Consider the following 21,030-nt stretch of genomic DNA (forward strand, 5'->3'; position numbering starts at 1 on the left):
CCCGCGCCCCGCCTGCTCGCCGAGGGCGTCCCCTTGTGACCAAACAACAGGTAGCTCCGCCTCAACCTGGGCCCAGCTCTCAGCCCCAGTGTCGAGCACCTCGCAGGCGGCGTACACCCCCCGTCTCCAGGACCCCTTCCAGGACCAGGAAAGCTCCGAAGCGCTCCTGAGAAGGGCGACCCAGGCAGTCGGATGTTTGCTCCAGAGCTGGTACCAAGACCATTCCTGCGGTACCCACATTCTCAATAATAAAGCGATTTCCTCAGTCCCTGGGTCATCTGGCCGGTGCGCACCGTTCTCACGGCACCCCGGCCCCAAAACACTACAGTCCTACAGTCGCGCTACTCTCCATTCTGCCTCAACACCAATGCTTCGACGGCCAGGCGTATCAGTACAAGTTCCTCCCTTTCGGCCTGTCCCTGTCCCCTCGCGTCTTCGCGAAGATCGCAGAGGCAGCTCTTGCCCCGCTAAGGGAAGTGGGCATCCGCATACTCAACTACCTCGATGACTGGCTCATCCTGGCTCACTCTCGAGAGTTACTGTGCGCTCACAGGGACCAGGTGCTCTGGCACCTCAGCCGTCTAGGGCTTCAGGTCAACTTGGAAAAGAGCAAGCTCGTCCCGGTTCAGAGCATCTCTTTTCTCGGCATGGAGTTAGACTCAGTCTCAATGACGGCGTGTCTCACCAACAAGCGTGCTCAGTCAGTGCTCAGGTGCCTCGCTCTCTTCGAGCCCGGCACAGCGGTTCCTCTAAAACAATTCCAGAGGCTCCTGGGGCATATGGCATCCTCTGCCGCAACCGCACCGCTCGGGTTGATGCATATGAGACCGCTTCAGCACTGGCTGCAGACTCGAGTCCCGAAATGAGCATGGCACCACGGCACATACCGTGTGACAATCACCCCTTCTTGCCATCAGACTTTCAACCCTTGGACAGGCCTCTGCTTTCTGCGGACCGGAGTCCCCTTGCAGCAGGTGTCCAGACATGTCGTGGTAACCACAGACGCCTCTCGACAGGGTTGGGGCGCTGTGTGCAACTGGCACGCTGCCGCTGGCACCTGGAAAGGACCCCGGCAGCGTTGGCACATCAACTGCCTAGAGTTGTTTGATGTATCTCTTGCCCTATGGAGGTTTCGCCCACTAATCCGGGGCAAGCACATCTTGATCTGTTCAGACAGCACCGCGACGGTAGCGTACATAAATCGCCAAGGTGGCGTGCGCTCTCGTCATATGTCACATCTGCTCCTTTGGAGTCAGCTGCGACTCAGGTCGCTGCGCGCCACTCACATCCCTGGCAACCGCAACACGACGGCAAATGCGCTGTCGCGGCAGGTTTCACCCAGCGGAGAGAGGAGGCTCCACCCCCAGGTGGTCCAGCTGATATGGGAACAATTTGGCAAGGCACAGATAGATCTCTTTGCCTCCCATGACAACTCCCACTGCCCGCTCTGGTACTTCCTGACAGGAGCTCCTCTCGGGACAGATACACTAGCACACAGCTGTCCCCGGGGGCTGCGCAAGTACGCATTTCCCCCAGTGAGCCTTCTTGTACCGGTGCTGTGCAAGATCAGGGAGGATGAGGAACAGGTCATTCTGGTGGCCCCTTACTGGACCACCTGGGCCTGGTTCTCGGATGCTGCGCTCCTCGCGACACCACCATGAGGACTAAGAACTCATTGGGAATTCCAAATTGGCGAGAAAATGGGAGAAAAAAGAAATGCACATGGCTGTAAAGTTTTCCATATTGTTGTGCCTGTTGTGTACATCAAGTGGTTAATTGACTTTTTCGATGCACAAATGTGACGTAAAAGGTTCTACGTCACTTCCTAAGCTGACATCTGACATCAGCTATTTGATGGTGGTGTCATATACAGTATACTTATGCTGAGAGATAAAGACTGTGGCTGACTGCGCAAAACCCTTGGAAGCTCGATTAACACTGCTCATGTAAATGTACTGTGACCAAGAGATGTGATGAGAAAAGTCACTCCCCTTTGACTCAGTGTGAGCTTTCCAACACCTGTTTTTCATTAAGTTTCTGTCCTTGTGCCAGAATCAATATGCCAGGATGCCTGTGTGACTGCCTTTTGTGAATGGGCAGAACATTAGCGAATTCCAAATTATTCACTAACACAGGACCTCTCCTCATTACTCTTCCTCCTGCCTGCCCTTCTGCATCTCAAGCCGAAAATACAGCTTTTCCCCTCCATCCAACGCAGCCTTGTGAAATCAGATGCCCTAATTTTATTTGGATTAGCAGAATATTGCGTTTACACAACACTTTCAAATACACATGAAAGCATTTAGCTTTTTCCCTAAACCCTCGCACACATGTCTCTCCCTCTCGCCCTGTAGATGACGTATATTTTTCCATAGATTGCAGCATATTTGCTGGCAAAGACAGACTATTTAAACAAAAGAGAAAAGTTTTTTTAAGGAGGGGACATCAGCACTCTGCAGGGGTTTTAAAAAACCTGGGGTTAAGAGAGGGGGTAAAAAGCCACATGGTAATGTAGAGCAAGTTTGTCATCTTTACAATAAACACATCTACATCATACTAGTGTAAACATGTGCTGACTTTTCAAATAGGTCTTGCATGTGGTTGGGACTGGAAAGGGAAGAGAGAGAATCTGTTAAGCCGAGTGAGTCCTGTGTAAGCATTACGAGAGATCTTGGCCTTGGCTTATGCGTCAAAATCACTGGGCTATAAATGTAAATACCGTTTTGGTTTACAGCACAGCAAAATAAATTATGCAAAAAAGAAAGGAAAGTAAACAGCATCGATCACTGTAATCATTCCCCCCCACCCGCCACTGCAGTGCATTGTTTGTATACCTATATGAGCCAAACTAGTTTGCCTTTCTTATAACAAAATTGATAAGAGACGTTAACAGATGTTTATGCACCATCATTTAAAGAAAACATGGTCTTATTTTAAACAATCGTTTTTCCACTCCCGGTAAACAGTTGGCCCATTGTAATGCTGCCTTAACGTTCTATCGGGCTTATTGTCAATATGAGTTTCCTACTCAAAAGTTGCACATGGATGCCCCTTCAGGTCATAATAGTGGCTGGGAAACTCAGAGATAATGGTGGATTTTATCCATTATTGGTTCTTTTGAGTTTGTGAGCGATGTGAGAGAGCACATGTAGGAGAGGTGAATCCGATAGAGACGGATGAGTGTGTGAGTAAAATCTGAACAGAATTCATTTATTTACCCACATATAATTGCTATCATAGTATTAGTAAGAGTTTCATCCAGCATCTCGCTGAGTATTTTTTGTTTTGTGATGGAGTGTTTTATTTGTGTCAGAGGAAAGAAATTAAAACTCATCTGATTATTTTCACTAACTTGTGCGTGAGCACAAGATGAGTTAGTTCTGATGCGCAAATCAGCCAAGTATTGTTTATACACAACTGCAGAATGGACTATAGACACTTACTGAAGTAACCATTGTTAACCGTGGTGATACAGTTAAATAGTCGGAAACACTGCCTGGAGGGATGTAGGCCTTTTTAACACTTCCACGTTTCTCACATCCAGGGGTGCCCCTCGCTTCCGGTATCAACAACGGCCATTGAAATGTAGCAAGATTTGCTGCAATTAAAGTCTTAACACAAATTAAATAGCATGTAAATGTTTGATCTGATGTTTTGCTTTGTTGTCTATTCTTCAGAGTTTTCTAATTAGGAGCTTGATTATGATGAAAGATCATTGTGACAACTTTGAGGAAGGCATAACGGGACTGAAGCATATTCAGTGAGAAATTCAGACTGCTACTTGCCATGACTACACCGGCTCAGGTGCGTAGATTCCATGGGGGCAAGGTAATCTCCCCCCATAATAAAAACAAGCTAGTATAAAAGGGAATTAAGTATACTCAATCTTAATTTTATTTGGCCCTTTATGGCCGCAATAGTACAGGCCTGCAACGAGGGAGTGAGCATGAGTAAGTGTGTAGGGAGGGGGGGTATTTGCACGTGAGTTATTTGTTTTTGTCACAAATGTATTTCACGTAAAATTTTATTTTATTGAGATATCTTTTATATTTTATTTTATTGGATATTGTATACACTTGACATTTTCTTAAGTACAAGTTTAAATTAAGTGCGGATAAAAGAGAGTTATATTTTGAGAGACATTTGAGTTATATACCAAAATAATTTCCATATTCATCTGTGGTCAGTGAAACAGTCTCAGTTAATTTATTAATTTACTAAAGTTAATATGTATAGTATTTTAAACAGTTAGGTTCAGTATTTAGAGTGTTAAGTCACATATATAGACAGGTGTATTAAAATTAATCGTGTATTTCATAATGGGGTGACTTACAGTAGGTTAGTGTTTTAAGAGAGGACCCATATAATCACTCGAGAGACACATAATACCTGAACCCAGGGGTGGACAGTAATGAAATACATTTACTTGAGTACTGTACTTGAGTACACTTTATGAGTATCTGTACTTTACTTGAGTATTATTATTTCTGGAAACTTGTGACTTTAACTTCACTACATTTGAGAGACAAATATCGTACTTTTCACTGCACTGCATTTCTATCAAGGTCCTCAAGTAGAAAGTCGTTACGAAGTAGCAGCTTTGAAAATCAGTGGATGATTCTTTTTTTCTTCTCTAAAACGTGATTGTTTTTTGCAGTTGACAGACAGTCTATCAATAATCACTCTTGTAGGGTCACGTGTTGTGAATTTCAATGATTTCCAAGCATTTTTTTAACACTGATCAGTTGGCAAAAAGAAGATGATGGTTCCTCGGCGCAGTGCTCGCACCCATCGCCATACTTTGAAAATATGTTCATGTTTTCTGAAAATGAAAGTGTTTAGTTTTAAATGTTTGCTTTGCTTGCCTAAAACGAACCATATCACAGCCTTAAAAACTCGCTGTCCAACCTGCGGAAGCATATTGAGTTATGTAAACTTTAAATTTATTGTGAAAACTTAAAATTATCTGTGCTTTAGTGCTAAGATTTCAGTATGAAGTACGGTTTGTCAAATTAGTTTTTATGGATTTGCCCGCCAAGTTGCCATAGCCTTGTGGATACACTGCTAATGCATAGATAAGGTTCGACAATGATGTTAGTTAGCATGCAAAAGTGTGCATTCAAATGTAAATGAGCTTAAGAGTTAAATAAGTTAATATCTTTTAACTTTTATATTTATATTTGATTTGTTACCTTGCATAATTACTATAGTTATGTGTAGAGCTGCACGATTAAATCATAAAAAGATTGTGATCTCAATTCAAACACCCACTTTCCTAAATGATAATGATTTGCCTGACTATTAAACCTTTGACAAAAATCATACCGCAACAAATCTGTGTTGGTGCTGCCGCTGAGCCAGAGAGAGCAGTTATCATGTATAGGTATGAAACGGCTTCATAAACAGTCTTTTTAAGTATGACATACAACAATGCAACATAATAAAACAATGAGTTGACATAAAAAAGGAAATTTACTTTTGATACTTAAGTAAAACCAAGTACATCTGTCCATTTACTTAAGTAAAAATCTGTCTATACAACTTTCACTTGTAATGGAGTCATTTTTGACCAGTAGTATCTGTACTTTAACTCAAGCAATGGAGTTGCATACTTTGTCCACCTCTGCCTGAACCCGAGTACCTGCCCTAAAAGAGTTCAGGTTAAATAGCCCTGGGAGGGAAGAGGGTATGAAACAGAACCAAGTGTGCCGCACAAGCCCTCAAAAGTGAAGCCAAAATGTCTCGACCCCCAGGGGTCAAAAACCCCTCCTCCCCATGTTATTCAACGGGACGTGAGACCAACTAAACGAATCGGTTACCTAACGTAACCTCGGTTCTCTCTAGATGAGGGAACGAGTATTGCGTAAGCTAGCTTACGCTACGGGAAAGATTAATCTTTTCTGAGATATTGAAGCCAAAAAATTATCCTTAATTTTGTATAATTTGTCAACGCAGTGCAGCAACTGCAGACCTTGAGCGGGCTAGCTAGCGAGCTCATTGGTTGCTCTGCGGCAACTGCTGCAGCCTATAGATGAACTTGGGCGAACTCGCGTCCAGTGAGAGGCGTCCGCGCGCTTACTGCATCAAAGCCCGCCAAAATGGGCGTGGCTAGAGTGCATATAAGCGTAGTTCGTAGGTTTGAACCCTGGTTTTCATTGAATGAAGCGAAAGTCGCTCGTGGCGCGAAGCACGGCCGGCTACGCAATACTCGTTCCCTCATCTAGAGAGAACCGAGGTTACGTTAGGTAACCGATTCGTTCTCTTACGAGAGGTTCTCTCGTATTGCGTAGCTAGCTTACGCTACGGGAACCCATTGTCAACGCCGTCGCGCCAAGCATCCACTGCATGAGCCCCGGGGTGGGGGGACCCGGGGGAGCCCTTGTGAGTGGGGAAATAATATTTGGCCGGCAAGAGTGCGGGCCAGTGTGTGTGTAATACATAAGCACATAGTGGGAAGGGAACGACAGAGCGGCAGTGCCGGTCTGTGTGGAATGAGTCCCATCAGTGCAGCTCACCAGGGGAGCTGTAGCGTATTAACCGCTAGTAGTTTACCACTAGGAGATTGGCGTCGCGTTCGCTATCGGATGCTGGCAGCGCCGATAGGGAAATGACCTGTGCTCTGAAAGGAGTACCGATCACCTTGGGAACATAGCCGTGTCTAGGCTTTAAAATGACCTTGGAATCACTTGGTCCAAACTCAAGACACGCAGCGCTGACAGACAGCGCGTGAAGGTCTCCCACACATTTGACTGATGACAGGGCAGTCAGAAAAACGGTTTTGAGTGAAAGGTATTTCAAATCCACGGATTGAAGCGGTTCAAAAGGGGGGACTTTCATAGTTTCGAGAACTATAGAAAGATCCCAGATAGGAACCGATGGGGGGCGCGGGGGGTTCATCCTTCTAGCTCCCTTGAGGAAGCGGATGACCAGCTCGTTTTTTCCCAGTGACTGGCCGTGCAGGGGTTCAGCGAACGCCGCGACGGCCGCCACATACACTTTGAGCGTGGATGGGGATCTGCCCTTATCCAGCAGCTCTTGTAAAAACACAAGCAGCGACGACACCCCACATGTCCGTGGGTCCAGGTCTCTGTCGGTGCAACATTTTGAAAACACAGACCATTTTGACGCATAGAGTCTTCTCGTGGAAGGGGCTCTAGCGTGTATGATGGTGTTTATTACCCCTTCTGGCAGAGCGACGGGTAGTCGTTGATCACCCACGCGTGCAGCGCCCAGCGCTCTAGGTGGGGATGCCAGATTGTGCCGCGAGCTTGAGAGAGGAGATCTGCTCTCACTGGGATGGGCCACGGCGCTGTCAGTGACAGCTGCGTAAGCTTTGGGAACCATGTCTGATTCTTCCAACGCGGGGCTATGAGGAGCACCGAGTGACGCGTTTCCCTGATCCTCTGCATTACCTGTGGCAATAGCGAGACGGGAGGGAAGGCGTAAAGCGGGCGGTTGGGCCAGTCCTGGGCCAGCGCGTCCTCGCTTTTCGAGAAAAATATTGGGCAGTGAGAGTACTCTTCTGACGCAAAGAGGTCTATCTCTGCTCTGCCGAATATGCGCCATAACTTCTGGACTGTTTGAGCATGCAGGGACCATTCCCCTGGAGGAATATTGTCTCTGGACAGTCTGTCTGGGCCGTCGTTCAGGTGGCCTGGCACGTGCGTCGCCCTCAGCGAGCGCAGGTGGCACTGGGACCAACTCAGTATGCGTTTCGTCAGATGGAAGAGGTTCCTGGATCTGACACCGTCCTGACGGTTTAGGTAGGATACCACAGATCTGTTGTCCGAACGGACCAGGACGTGGTGACCCTGAATGACCGGGAGAAAGCGCACAAGCGCATACTCGACCGCTATCATTTCCAGACAATTTATGTGAAGGAGCTTTTCCTGAACTGACCATAGGCCAAAAACCGGAGAGCCCTCACAGACCACGCCCCAACCCGTGTTGGCGCGTCTGTCGAGATGACTTTTCGGCGAGATACAGCTCCCATCGTCACTCCCCGCTGATACAATTCGGCCACTGTCCAGGGCTGCAGAGCTGAAATACAGGTCTGAGTCATCTTGATCGGCTGGCAGCCTGTGGCCCAAGCCCGGCGAGACGCGCGGGTGTTTAGCCAATTCTGAAGCGGGCGCATGCGCAGTAAACCCAGCTGAAGTACTGCTGCGGCTGAGGCCATGTAACCTAGCACTCTCTGAAATTTTTTCAGAGGTGTGAGGCTGTTCATCTGAAAGGACGCGGCTAGTCGCTGAACACGGCGTGCGCGCTGTGTAGATAAGCGAGCCGTCATAGCCACGGAGTCTAGTTCTATTCCAAGGAAGGAAATTGCCTGACTGGGCTGTAGTGAGCTCTTGGTCCAATTGACCCCAAACTGTTCAGATGGCTGAGGAGAACTGTTCTGTGAGACAGAAGCTCCGTATGTGACTGTGCCATAATCAGCCAGTCGTCCAAATAGTTCAGAATTCGCAAGCCCTGACTCCGCAGGGGTGCGAGCGCCGCATCCATGCACTTCGTGAAAGTACGGGGTGCTAAAGACAGGCCGAACGGATGGACGGTGTATTGATAAACCTGGCCGTCAAGGCGAATCTCAAGAATGGCCTGTGACGGGATTTATCTGAATCTGAAAGTAGGCATCTTTCAGATCGAGAGAGATAAACCAGTCCCCTGGCGCGTATGCGCGAGGAGTTTCCTGATTGTAAGCATTTTGAACGGTCTTTTTGCAAGCACCTTGTTCAAACCCCTGAGATTTAATATTGGTCTGAGGCCGCCGTCTTTCTTGGGAACAAGAAAATAACGGCTGTAAAACCCCGACTCGCTCAGCGAAGGCGGCACTTTCTCTGTGGCCCTTTTGCACAGAAGGTTTGCTATTTCTGAACGAAGCATGCAGGCTGCTTCCGTGTTCACAATAGTTTCGAGCCGGGCTCTGAAGCGGGGAGGGCGGCGATCGGACTGTAGCAAATAGCCCTGTTTTATTGTGCTTAACACCCATTTGGATATCCCTGGGATAGCTTCCCACGCTTTGAAGCGTAACGCTAGAGGGTGAATGGCCAAATCGCCCTGATTGCCGCACACAGCGCGCTGAACAGAATGTGTGAGCGCGCTTACTGTGCTTATGCATGACTGCTCACAGACAGCAGGGACAGGCTGTTCTGTGAGTGACTTCCCGATTGAGGTGAATGGGGAAAGAGTCACATCTGTTAAGTGATGCGCGAGCATAGTCACGGGCACGGGCACGGAACATACAAAGAAGTGTTTGCTGGCCGTGTGACAGAGCGGGCAGAGAATGGGCGCGCACGTATTCGTGAGCGCGTTTATTGACTCTAACACTCGAGCGGTTTGTGTCCGCTTTATGTGAGTGGGCTCTGATCGGGACACGGGAAGTGTAATGCTTGTGTGTAGAGGTGAACACTGGATTGTGGGCACATTTTCTACACATAAGGCTGGTCGTGTGACAGAGCGGCCAGAGAAGGGGCGCGCGCACGGATTCGTGGGCACGTTTATTGACTCTAACACTCGAGCGGGCTATGTCCGCTTTATGTGAGTGGGCTCTGATAGGAACATGGGAAGTGTAATGCTTGTGTTTAGGGGTGAACACTGGATTGTGGGCACATTTTCTACACATAAGGCATGTTTGCTCTTTACAAGATTTCTTTGGGTCGCCGTGAAAACGGCGTTTGAGTGCAGGCAAGCGGGCAGTATCACCGGATTGTTGGCTGCTGAATCCACCACTGTAGTAGCCTGAGAGAGGGGACTGACAGGGGCGAAGCTTTGACGGTGGTCCGCCGCAGCGGGACTGAGCCGCCATTTTTTCAACAAGGCTAGGAGGACTTCGGTTGCTCAGGTTTCAGCGCAACCTTAGACCGAGGCCCGCTGGGGCGGCGGTCTGCGGCGGCTGTCTGAGCGCTGATCGAGGGCGGCCGCCCTGTCGACGCTGAGAAGTCTGACTTTGTTGAGCTGGGTGCTGTGAAGAGGCTCGTGCAGGAGGCTGGTCACGTGGGCGGCCTGCAGAGGAGCTAGTGCGACGCGGCAGGAAGAGATTCATGGCTTGGGTGGCTTTCTGGACTTCTGAAAAGCGGTCAACAATGCCACTCACCGCGGAGCCGAAGAGACCGGTCGGAGAGAGCGGTGCGTTGAGGAACGTGGAGTGCTCTGCTTCTCCCATGTCGGCTAGCGTTAGCCACAGGTGTCTCTCGGTCACAGTCAGCGAGGCCATGCACTTCCCTAGAGCTTGGGCTGCAGCTTTGGTGGCGCGAAGGGCGAGGTCCGTCGCGCTTCTTAGATCTGTAACAGCCTCTGGGTGCCTGCCTTTCTCATCCCACTCCCGAAGAAGGTCCGCTTGGAGGATCTGTAAGACGGCCATGGAGTGCAGAGCAGATGCGGCTTGGCCGGGCGGCGGAATAGGCGCGCCAACATAGGCGGAAGTCGCTCTGCAGGCCTTAGACGGAGCACTGGCTTAGACCGCCATCTCGCGGAGGGCGGGCAAAGGTGTGCTGCTACCGAATCCTCGACCGGGGATGGAGCAGTAGCCCTTCTCAGTGGCGCCGCCCACCGAGCGCAGAGGGGTGGAGACGCGCGAACGGATCCTGGCCGAGAAAGGCGCTGCTCCAAGACTTTGCAAGCTCAGTGTGGAGTTCCGGCAGGAAGGGAGCGCCCGGCCGCTGGTGTTGCGCGGGCGACGGCTCTGAAGAAAGCAGCCGCCGAGTCTGTTGGGAGCCTGCTCAGGGGGCGGTGACCACTCGAGCCCGAGGCGGTCGACGGCCTGTGTGAGGAGGCGTGTTAGTTCCCCTTCGAGGCCGGCGTGGGTCCTGCTGGATTCCTGGGCCGGGGAGGAGGCGTGGGAGCCTGACCACTCCTCGCTGTCCGAAGCCATGATGGAACAGCCCTTATCCTCCGCCTCGTCCTCCGAGATGGCAGCAGTGCGGCCGCTGGGCGGCAACTGCGCGTCCCGGGGGGTCGGGGAGGGTGAGAGCGATGCTCGAGGGAGAGACTCCAGCGAGGCAGTCGCTTCTATCACCGGTTCTGGCAGCCTTTGGGAGCAGCGCTTTTTCCTGCGCGCCGGAACGGAAGGCAGCGCGGCAGCTTCGGTTCTGAGCGCTTCGAGTCGAGCCCGCAGGGTCGACATCGGAAGCTCCTCGCAGAGGTCGCATCCGCCTTCAGCGAGGGCGAGCTCTGCATGCCCCAGTCCCAGGCAGAGAGCGCAGATGATGTGGCGGTCTCCGGTGCTGAGAGGGGCGCGGCATGAAGCGCAAGTGGTGCGAGGCATCTTAAAAAAGACGCTCGTTACTCTTTTGTGAAGTTCGTTAAGAACTAGCTTGCTCTAAAAAAGGATACGTCGCCGGATGGCGTAGCTCGCAGGATGGCTGAAGGTGGCGGAGACGGCCGGCTTCTTCGAGCGCTGTCCAAGCTTGCTAGATGCCCCTCGAACGGCGACGCCGCTTCCAGTTCAGAGATGCGAAGAGCTTCGCTGAAGAGATGAAAATCAGGGTTCCAGCCTCACGAACTACGCTTATATGCACTCTAGCCACGCCCATTTTGGCGGGCTTTGATGCAGTAGCGCGCGGACGCTTCTCATTGGACGCGAGTTCGCCAAGTTCGTCTATAGGCTGCAGCAGTTGCCGCAGAGCAACCAATGAGCTCGCTAGCTAGCCCGCTCAAGGTCTGCAGTTGCTGCACTGCGTTGACAAATGATACAAAATTAAGGATAATTTTTTGGCTTCAATATCTCAGAAAAGATGAATCTTTCCCGTAGCGTAAGCTAGCTTACGCAATACGAGAGAACCTCTCGTAAGAGAACAATTAAATTACACTTCACATATCTTTTTTCCAAAGATAGTTTCTGTCATTTACTGTAGTTTCTATCATGTTGATGTAATTTCAAGTGTTTGTTTTCAAAATAAGTTTGTTTTTAGTTAGTTAGTTGATGCTATAAAAACGGTGCTGTGACATCATTATTGACAGCTGTGATTGACAGGTTCTCTGAGCCAAGTAGTCACTGAAGCACCAACTTACTTTTTTTGGGGATCTTCGGAGGACTGAGGAGATTGGAGCTTTAAATTTAATATCTAAATTTCTATAATTAATTATTTCACACCGTCAAAAGTCAAAAGTGCAGGGGCGTGTGCTTGCGACTGATTCAGCGAGAGTGAGGCCGGGGCCTTGATTTCGCGGCTGTACTTCCTGCTCACTACTGCACAGGTCTGGTCCCAAAATCGCAACTGCACAGACTCAAGTCCCAAGATGTCAGCGCCATATCGGGACACTGGCAGCTTCAGTTCTCACCAATGGAAAAGAGCGAAGGAGCGTCGTCCATCTTTTTTTACAGTCTATGAAACAAAACAGTATGAAATGCAACTTATTTTCATCCTAACTCCATATAAAGCCTCTGAAAGCAACATGTTCCAGCTTTTGGATGCACTCATTGATTCTCAGTGTGATAATGCACAGTGAATATAGGATATTTTAAGGAAAACTAGCCTATAGTCCTCATACGTGATCATTGTGTTTAACAGCGTGCCATTTCGGGATAAATCGTTGACATTTTTAATATGGCATATCGGATGAAACTAGAGACCACTCTTTTGACTCAAACAGGTTTTAATGTAAAAACTTAATGAGGTTTCTTACAAGAGGTAGTTTTGTTGCCATATCCCTCAAACAATCTCTGCTGAGATTGGCGCCATGTTGTTTTGTCACATGACTCTGTGCATTGAAAGTTTATCTATTTAATGACAGTCTAGAGTCCCCTGAACTGAGATCAGTTGGTTTAAATGAAATTGAATTAAATTGTGCCTAGCCTATAATGAAGCCAAAATGTAATGTCTACATATGTGGATGTAGGGTCTCAGGAGGTAAATACCTAAGTTGGGAGGAGACATAAACTTTTGGCGGAGGAGTGTACGGTTTCTGTAGTGAATCATTTTGCGCATATATGTTTATGTATAACAGTAACCGTTTGATGCATATAGAACATTTTACACAGAGAAAATAGCATCTATTTGACTCAAACTCCATAATCATTTCAAATAACATTATAACAGTGTTATAATGTTACAGCATACATCAGTTACACAAAGTACCCCAAGAAATATGCAATAATTAATCTGAGGTGTCCATGTTTCCTATTCTTTCCTTCAACAAAGCACTTGAGCGTGACATACTCGTAATTGCTGATCTGCTGGAAAATCCAGCTTAAAGTGATAGTTCACTCCAAAATGAAACATTTGTCATCATTTGCTGACCCATTTGTTACAACCCTTTTGATTTTCTGTTTTCCGAGGAACACAAAAAGGAGATGTTAGGCAGAATGTTTGTCTCAGTCACCATTCACTTTCATTGCATCTCTTTTCCATACAACGAAAGTGAATGGTGGTACACATCCTGCCTAATATCTCTTTTTGCATTCAACAGAAGAAAGACAGTCATTCAGATTTAGTGAGTCAGGTGAGTGAATGATGACAGAAAGATGACTTTTAGGCTGGTAGCTTTGTTTTGGAACATGGTAGCTGGTTTCTAGCTGGTTGGACCTACATTTTCATTGAGTGGTCAACCAGTCACCATTTCCCAATGTTGTCCACCTTAAAGGAATATCCCAGGTTCAATACAAGTTAAGATCAATTGACAGCATTTGTGGCATAATGTTGAGAACCAACTGGACTCACCCCTTCTTAAAAAAAAAAAAGAAAAGAAAAAAAGTAAAATTCTGGGTTACAATGAGGAAAATCTGTAAATGTTAAAATACTCACTATTTAAAAGTATACCACAAGACAAACAATATTCAAGTTAACAAGTTTTCAGTGTGATAAAATTACTTGCTAACATTTTCAAACTTTCGATGCTTAAGTATCAAACCCAGAATATTCCTTTAAGCTATTATGACCATCTGGTAGCTGCTGTGTTGCTGCTCCAAGAGGTTCTGCTAGCTTGGACCAGCTAGAAACCAGTTACCATGTTCCAAAATATTTTCCAGCAGGGTGAAAAACGTCTCTACCTCATTCACATTTCTAAAGTTGGCTGAAATGCTTCAGTAAATCTCTTTGTTATCGCTGCATTTGGTTATGGGTACCATGTGGTTCCATGTTATGTTGGGCATACTCATCACATACTGTATGGTTGCTGAAGCAAATTAATTCATTTGCTTGCTTTAGTCACCACCAGCATACATCAGTTACACACTACAGACAATGGCAGTTTTGTACTTCACCCTTGACAGTTTTCTTTTAGTCTTGCTGATTTTTGAGGATACGTATTATTCCATCACTCTCTGGCACTTGATAACTGCACTTAAGCCTCCAAGCTTTGTTCGAGCTTTGACTTCGCTCCTGGCTGATGGCAGCAGTCACTGTAATGTAATGCTCCTTTGGGTGTTACTATTGAAATGTCAGCCTGCCATTGCTGATCAGTTATTCAACAGTTTCCAACGCTGGAAAATAAACACCTTTTTCTTCTTCGTCTGCTTCTCATGTCTGTTTTTTTTTCTGGTCTTGTTTTTTTGGGGTGGGAGGGGTGATGAGATGTGTGATTTCAGGGCCTCTGAATTCCTCCATTAATGACTCTCAGCTTTCCAGCTTTGAGGGGCTGGAGAGAGGCACTGTGGATCTCATAATGACTGAACTGCTAAATGCTTCTCACAAACAAAGATGGACTCTCTGCTGGGGTAGAGAACCGGTCTGCAGTTGTGCCAGTTTATTTTTTTTATAATTTCAAGAAAATAAGCTGGCAAGACTATTTAGAAATTTATTTTAAGTATAAGATACACAATTTCTTTGGTGCTGACAAAATACAGACCAAATTTGAATAGACCATATGGTTTATTCCACATATGGTGCTTGACATTCATGAGCGCCGCAATGTGACAGAGTATTGCTAGTTTTATCTTGATATTTCCCTGTAATTAAACACTTTCACTCTAAATATGTTAAACATGACTGACAACAAATAGCACATTTCTACAATCACATAACTGAGAACGTCTGGTCTCCTGCACCATCAACTTTTCTGTGTTATTTTTTTGCTGCTGTATTTTTAAAGGAATATTTTGGGTTTAATACAAGTTAAGCTCTATCAACAGCATTTGCGGCGTAATGTTGATGACAACCTTTGGAAAAAGCGAGTATTTTAACATTTACAGATTGGCCCCATTGACTGCGATTGCAAGTGCCTCATTCAAACTCAGATTTTTCTTTTCTTTTTTTTTTAAGCAAAGGATGGACAAGATGACATTTTTTTTGTGCTAATCAACATTATGCCACAAATGCTGTCGATAGAGCTTTACTTATATTGAAACTGGAATATTCCTTTAAGACTTCTATGTAAATGGCCTCTTTCACATGTGAGATATGAAACAAGACTTACTTACAGCTTATGGGTTTCATTGCGGTTCCAAAATTGTTTGCGCTGCCTCATCTTCCAGAAACAGCCTCTTTGCAAAGCCTGTATAATATTGTGAGATTATATTGTGGACAAGAACAGATTGTTGTGAAGAGGTATATTGTTAAGTGTTACCATTCCTCATTGTCTGTCCCGTGTTTTCCGTTTCACCGTTCATATTCCATGTCACGTTTTCCCTGTTGTCCGTCCCGAGTCTCACTGTCCTTGTGAAAAACTACACTTCCCACAATTCCCAGATCTTCTCACTGCCATTATTGTGTCATTGTTTGCACCTGTTTGTCGATTGTGATCCTCCTGTGTCTGTGTATATAAACCCTGTGTGTTTTCCACTCCTTGTCGATCGTTGTATGTGTTAGCTCCTTGTTTCCTGCCCATGTTTCCTGTGACTACTTACTCGTTCGAGGTTCCTGTGCCCCTTGTAGATGTCCGCGTGTCCTTTCAAGATTCAGTCTCTGTTTTCCCATTGTGGATGTTTTCTTTTGTTCCTGTGTTTTTATGTTATTTTAGTTGCCTATAATAAAGTTCTGCGTTTGGATCCACACCTCCCGTTTGCCTCTTCCTCGATCGACCCACTATGGATCCAGCGGTACAACAGGCAAGCTACCGGCTGCTCTGCCTAAAACAAGGGGACCGACCGGTAGAAGACCACATCCGCGACTTCCTCGTTCTGGCAAGCGTTTCGGACTTCCCTGACTCTTCCCTTGTGGTCTTCTTCAGGAACAACCTTAATGACTGGCTAAAAGAGTGGTTGCCACCGGCAACGCGCTACTGGAAGCTCCGCGACTTCATGGAGGTAACTTTACTGGTCAGTGGCTCACCGTTCACCGTGGGCGCCGCTGAGGAGGACCCTACCTCTCCTCCCTCAGTGGTGACTCTCCAGTCACCCATGGCACTTCCTGTCACACCAGCCCCATCTGTCAGCGAGCTCACCCCCACGCCAGTCACTTTCCACGAACCAGCGCGGTCCACTTCGTCTGCCCGGAGGAGGAAGAGAAAATGGGCTTCCGGCCCACGCCTGCCCCGGTCTGCGAGCCAGAGCCCACGCCTGCCCCGGTCTGCGAGCCTGCACCCATGCCTGTCACTGTGAGCGAGCCTGCGTCCACGCCTCTCACTGTGAGCGAGCCTGCGTCCACGCCTGTCACTGTGAGCGAGCCTGCGTCCACGCCTGTCGCTGTGAGCGAGCCTGAGCCCTCGTCAGCCACGGTCAACGAGCCTGAGCCCTCGTCAGCCCCGGTCAACCAGCAAGAGCCATTAGCCCCCGATGTCAGTGAGCCAGCGCCTGTAGCCTCGACCGTCCCTGAGCCAGCGCCTGTAGCCTCGACTGTCCCTGAGCCAGCGCCTGTAGCCATGACCGTCCAAGAGGTCATGGCTACAGGCGCTGGCTCCCAGGGCTCCGCCTCCCAGGGCTCCTCCTCCCGAGCCTCCCAGGGCTCCGCCTCCCAAGTCTCTCAAGCCTTCCAGGGCTCCGCCTCTCAAGCCTCTCGAGCCTTCCAGGGCTCCGCCTCTCGAGCCTTCCAGGACTCCACCTCCCAAGTCTCTCGAGCCTCCCAGGGCTCCTCTCGAGCCTCCTACGGCTCAGCCTCCTGAGCCTCCTACGGCTCTGCTCTCAGAGACTCCAGAGCTTTCTAGGGCTCTGCCTCCCGAGCCCCCTATGGCTCCGCCTCCTGAGCCTCCTACGGCTCTGCTCCCAGAGCCTCCCGAGCCTCCTACGGCTCCGCTCCCAGAGACTCCAGAGCCTTCTAGGGCTCCGCCTCTGAAACCTCCTACGGCGCCACCTCCCTCGGCTCCACCTCCAGAGCCTTCTAGGGCTCTGCCTCTGAAACCTCCTACGGCGCCATCTCCCTCGGCTCCGTCTCCTGAGCCTTCCACGGCTCCGCCTCCTGAGCCCCCCTCGGCACAGCCTACGCCTTCCACGGCGCCGTCTCCCAAGCCTTCTATGGCTCCGCCTCCAAAGCCCTCCTTGGCTCCGCCCACCACGGTTCCGCCTCCTGAGACTTCCTTGGCTCAGCCTCCTGAGCCTCCCGAGCATTCCTCGGCTCCGCCTTCCTCGGCTCTGCCTCCTGAGCCTCACTCAGCTCCGCCTCCAGAACCTCCCTCGGCTCTGCCTCCTGAGCCTCCTTCAGCTCCACCTCCTGAACCTCCCGAGCCTCCCACAGCTCCGCCTCCAGAGCCTCCTTCAGTTCCACCTCCTGAGCCTCCCCCGGCTCCGCCTCCAGTGGCTCCCTCAGCTCCGCCTTCTGAGCCTTCTAAGCCATCGCCTCCCTCGGCTCCGCCTCACGCGGCTCCGCTGGCTCCCTCAGTGGCCACTCCTCCTCACAGGCCCCCTGAACCGGTCCTTGCCCTACGGCCACCTCCTAGGCCACCTCAACCAGCCTCTGTCCTGTGGCCACCTCCCAGGTCCCCTGAACCGACCCGTGCCCTTTGGCCAGCTCCCGGGCCACCCAAACCTGTTCCCATAGCGTGGCTGCCTCCTAGACCACCTAAACCAGTCCCTACCCGGTGGATGCCCCCCAGGCCACCTGACCCTGGCCCCGTCTCACTCCCCCATGGACTGCCTGTCTGCCCTCTCGGCCTCCCTGGTCTGCCTGTCCGCCCCTTGTTCCTCAGTGGACTGTCTCTGTGCCCCCTTTGGTCTGTCTGTTCACCCCAGTTCTAGCCCCTCTCTCCTTGAACATTTGGTTGGTTTTGTTATTCTTGTGTTTTTCAGGACCATCTGGAATCCGGTCCTTTTGAGGGGGGTTATGTTACCATTCCTTGTTGTCTGTCCCGTGTTTTCCGTTTCACCGTTCATATTCCATGTCACGTTTTCCCTGTTGTCCGCCCCGAGTCTCACTGTTCTTGTGAAAAACTACACTTCCCACAATTCCCAGATCTTCTCACTGCCATTATTGTGTCATTGTTTGCACCTGTTTGTCGTTTGTGATCCTCCTGTGTCTGTGTATATAAACCCTGTGTGTTTTCCACTCCTTGTCGATCATTGTATGTGTTAGCTCCTTGTTTCCTGTGACTACTCACTCGTTCGAGGTTCCTGTGCCCCTTGTAGATGTCCGTGTGTCCTTTCAAGATTCAGTCTCTGTTTTCCCATTGTGGATGTTTTCTTTTGTTGCTGTGTTTTTATGTTATTTTAGTTGCCTATAATAAAGTTCCGCTTTTGGATCCACACCTCCCGTTTGCCTCTTCCTCTATTCATAACAGTTAAGAATGAATATACCACTCATTTTAAATGCTGGGATCCATTTGTGGACAGAATCTTTCTTTTATAGTTAAAAACTATATGGGGAATAATAGTGGGATGGCCCATCATGACTAGGTCTGCCAAGCTGCTGAAAACCAAATACGCATAATTTATGCATAAATGCAGGTGATGTGTTAATGTACAATCTGTTCTGTTACATAGTCAGTGTTGGAAGAGTTACTTTTGAAATGTATTCCACTACAGATTACAGAATACATGCTGTAAAATGTAATTTGTAATGTATTCCGTTACATTAATCAAGGTCAGTAACGTATTCTAAATACTTTGGATTACTTCTTCAGCACTGGTCAATTTTTTTCACTTGTTTTGACTATAAAAACTCTCCCAGTGCAGTAAGACAAAATACACATGTTAAAAATACATTTTCTGAAAAACATAAATATCTTAAGCAGTGTTGTTTGTAAAACAAGATGCATCTAATTTATCTTGTTTTATGGATTTTTAGATATTTTTACTGGAAAACAATACAAAAATGATTATCAAGAATATAATTTTTGCCCTAATATCAAAGGTCTTACTAGAAAAAAAGACATTTCGATCCAACGTGAATTTTCTTGATAAAAATATGATCGTGTCTGGTAACATGTGCATGTAAAATGGCTAGAAATAGCATTTTAGCTTAGCGGAAAACTGACAATTTACACAAGGTTTATTTCTATTTCTTCTGCTCCAAACTTACTTCAAACTTACTTCTCTGTCTGCTCGTATGAATGTAACACATCATAAGAAATTGTTTCACCGCTGTTCAAATGCACTTTGGGTCGCATCATTTATATGTATATATGTTTTCCATCTGAAAGGACTAAATATTAAATGAAACAAATGACAATAAAATGCAAAGAAATCTCTTCAGTAATTAAAATACTTTTTGAATGTTACTATATTCTAAATACCAATTATTTAAATTGTAACTGTAGTGGAATAGTTACTTATATTTTGTATTTTAAATACATAATCCCATTACATGTATTGCATTACACCCCAACCCTGAACACAGTCTCATATTTCAAAACAAGCTGTTTTTGCAGCTTAGTTTCAGTAATTAGACTTTGGAGGGAGTTTATTTACCTTAGTTAATAGTACATTAAATGTTTTTTCAATTGAATTTTTAAATTTTTCATAATATGACCCTTTTAAACATTTATTTGAATTGAAAAGCACAAAACTAATTTCATATAAACCTCACAAATGCTTGTTTCTTTTTTGCTCTCTACAAAATAAGTTCCTTACTTTGAAATACCCGTACTTTCAGCATTTACACAGGTATATAACATGACTCCACTTGCCGAAGAGTTCTTGGGCAAGACACTGAACCCCAAGTTACTCCCAATGGCAGGCTTGCACATTGCATGGCATCTTTGCCGTAATTGGTGTCACACACTGCTTTGGTAACCGCTAAGGTTAAAAAGGCACTATATAAGTGCAGACCATTTAAGTTGTAAGAACAACTCTGTGCAGACAAAATTGTATTTCTGAGCATAATCACATCACATGATTTTTTTTTCCTCCCAATTTGGAATGCCCAGTTCCCACTTAGTATGTCCTCGTGGTGGCACGGTTACTCACCTCAATCAGGGTGGTGTAGGTTAAGTCTCAGTTGCCTGTGCTTCTTAGACAGTCAATCTACGCATCTTATCACATGGCTCGCTTTGCATGACACCGCACGAGACACAAGACTCCCAGCATGTGGATAGAGACTCTGATGTACTTATCCTCTTGTTTAGTTGCACATCTGGCCATCCACATCTTTTCTGTCCTTGTTAGAGCAAGTTAACCTTTGTCTTTGAAGACTATAGTGTACACGTTTGTGTGAAATCGTTTTTTGGCAATTTCAAGCATTGTATTGCCTTCATTCCTCAAAGCAATGGTTGACTGATGAGTTTATAGAGAAAGCTGTTTCTTTTTTGTCATTTATGACCTAAAATAGACCTTAAGACATGCCAGTCTGTTGCATACTGTGGCAACTCAAAAACAAACACAAAAGACAATGTTAAGCTTCATTTAAAGAACCAAATAGCTTTCAGAAGTGTTTGATATAATGGCAAGTGATTTTCTACTCCCAAATTAGCAATGCATCATGATTACTCAAGGATAAGAAGTTGGAGTGATGGCTGCTGGAAATGGGAACTGCCTAGATTTGATCAAAAATAACTTTTTCAAATAGTGATGGTGCTGTTTTTTTTACATCATTAATGTCCTGACTATACTTTGTGATCTGCTGAATGCCACTTTGGTGAATTAAAGTACCAATTTCCTTCTGAAACAGCAAAATCTGTCCATTATTCCAAACTTTTGGCCACCGTTGTATTTCAGCTTTTATTTCTTTCATCACATTCCCAGAGGGTCAGAAGTTTACATACACTTTGTTATTATTTGGTAGCATTGCC

Source organism: Xyrauchen texanus, chromosome 27 (genome assembly GCF_025860055.1).
Source record: "Xyrauchen texanus isolate HMW12.3.18 chromosome 27, RBS_HiC_50CHRs, whole genome shotgun sequence".
NCBI lineage: Eukaryota > Metazoa > Chordata > Actinopteri > Cypriniformes > Catostomidae > Xyrauchen > Xyrauchen texanus.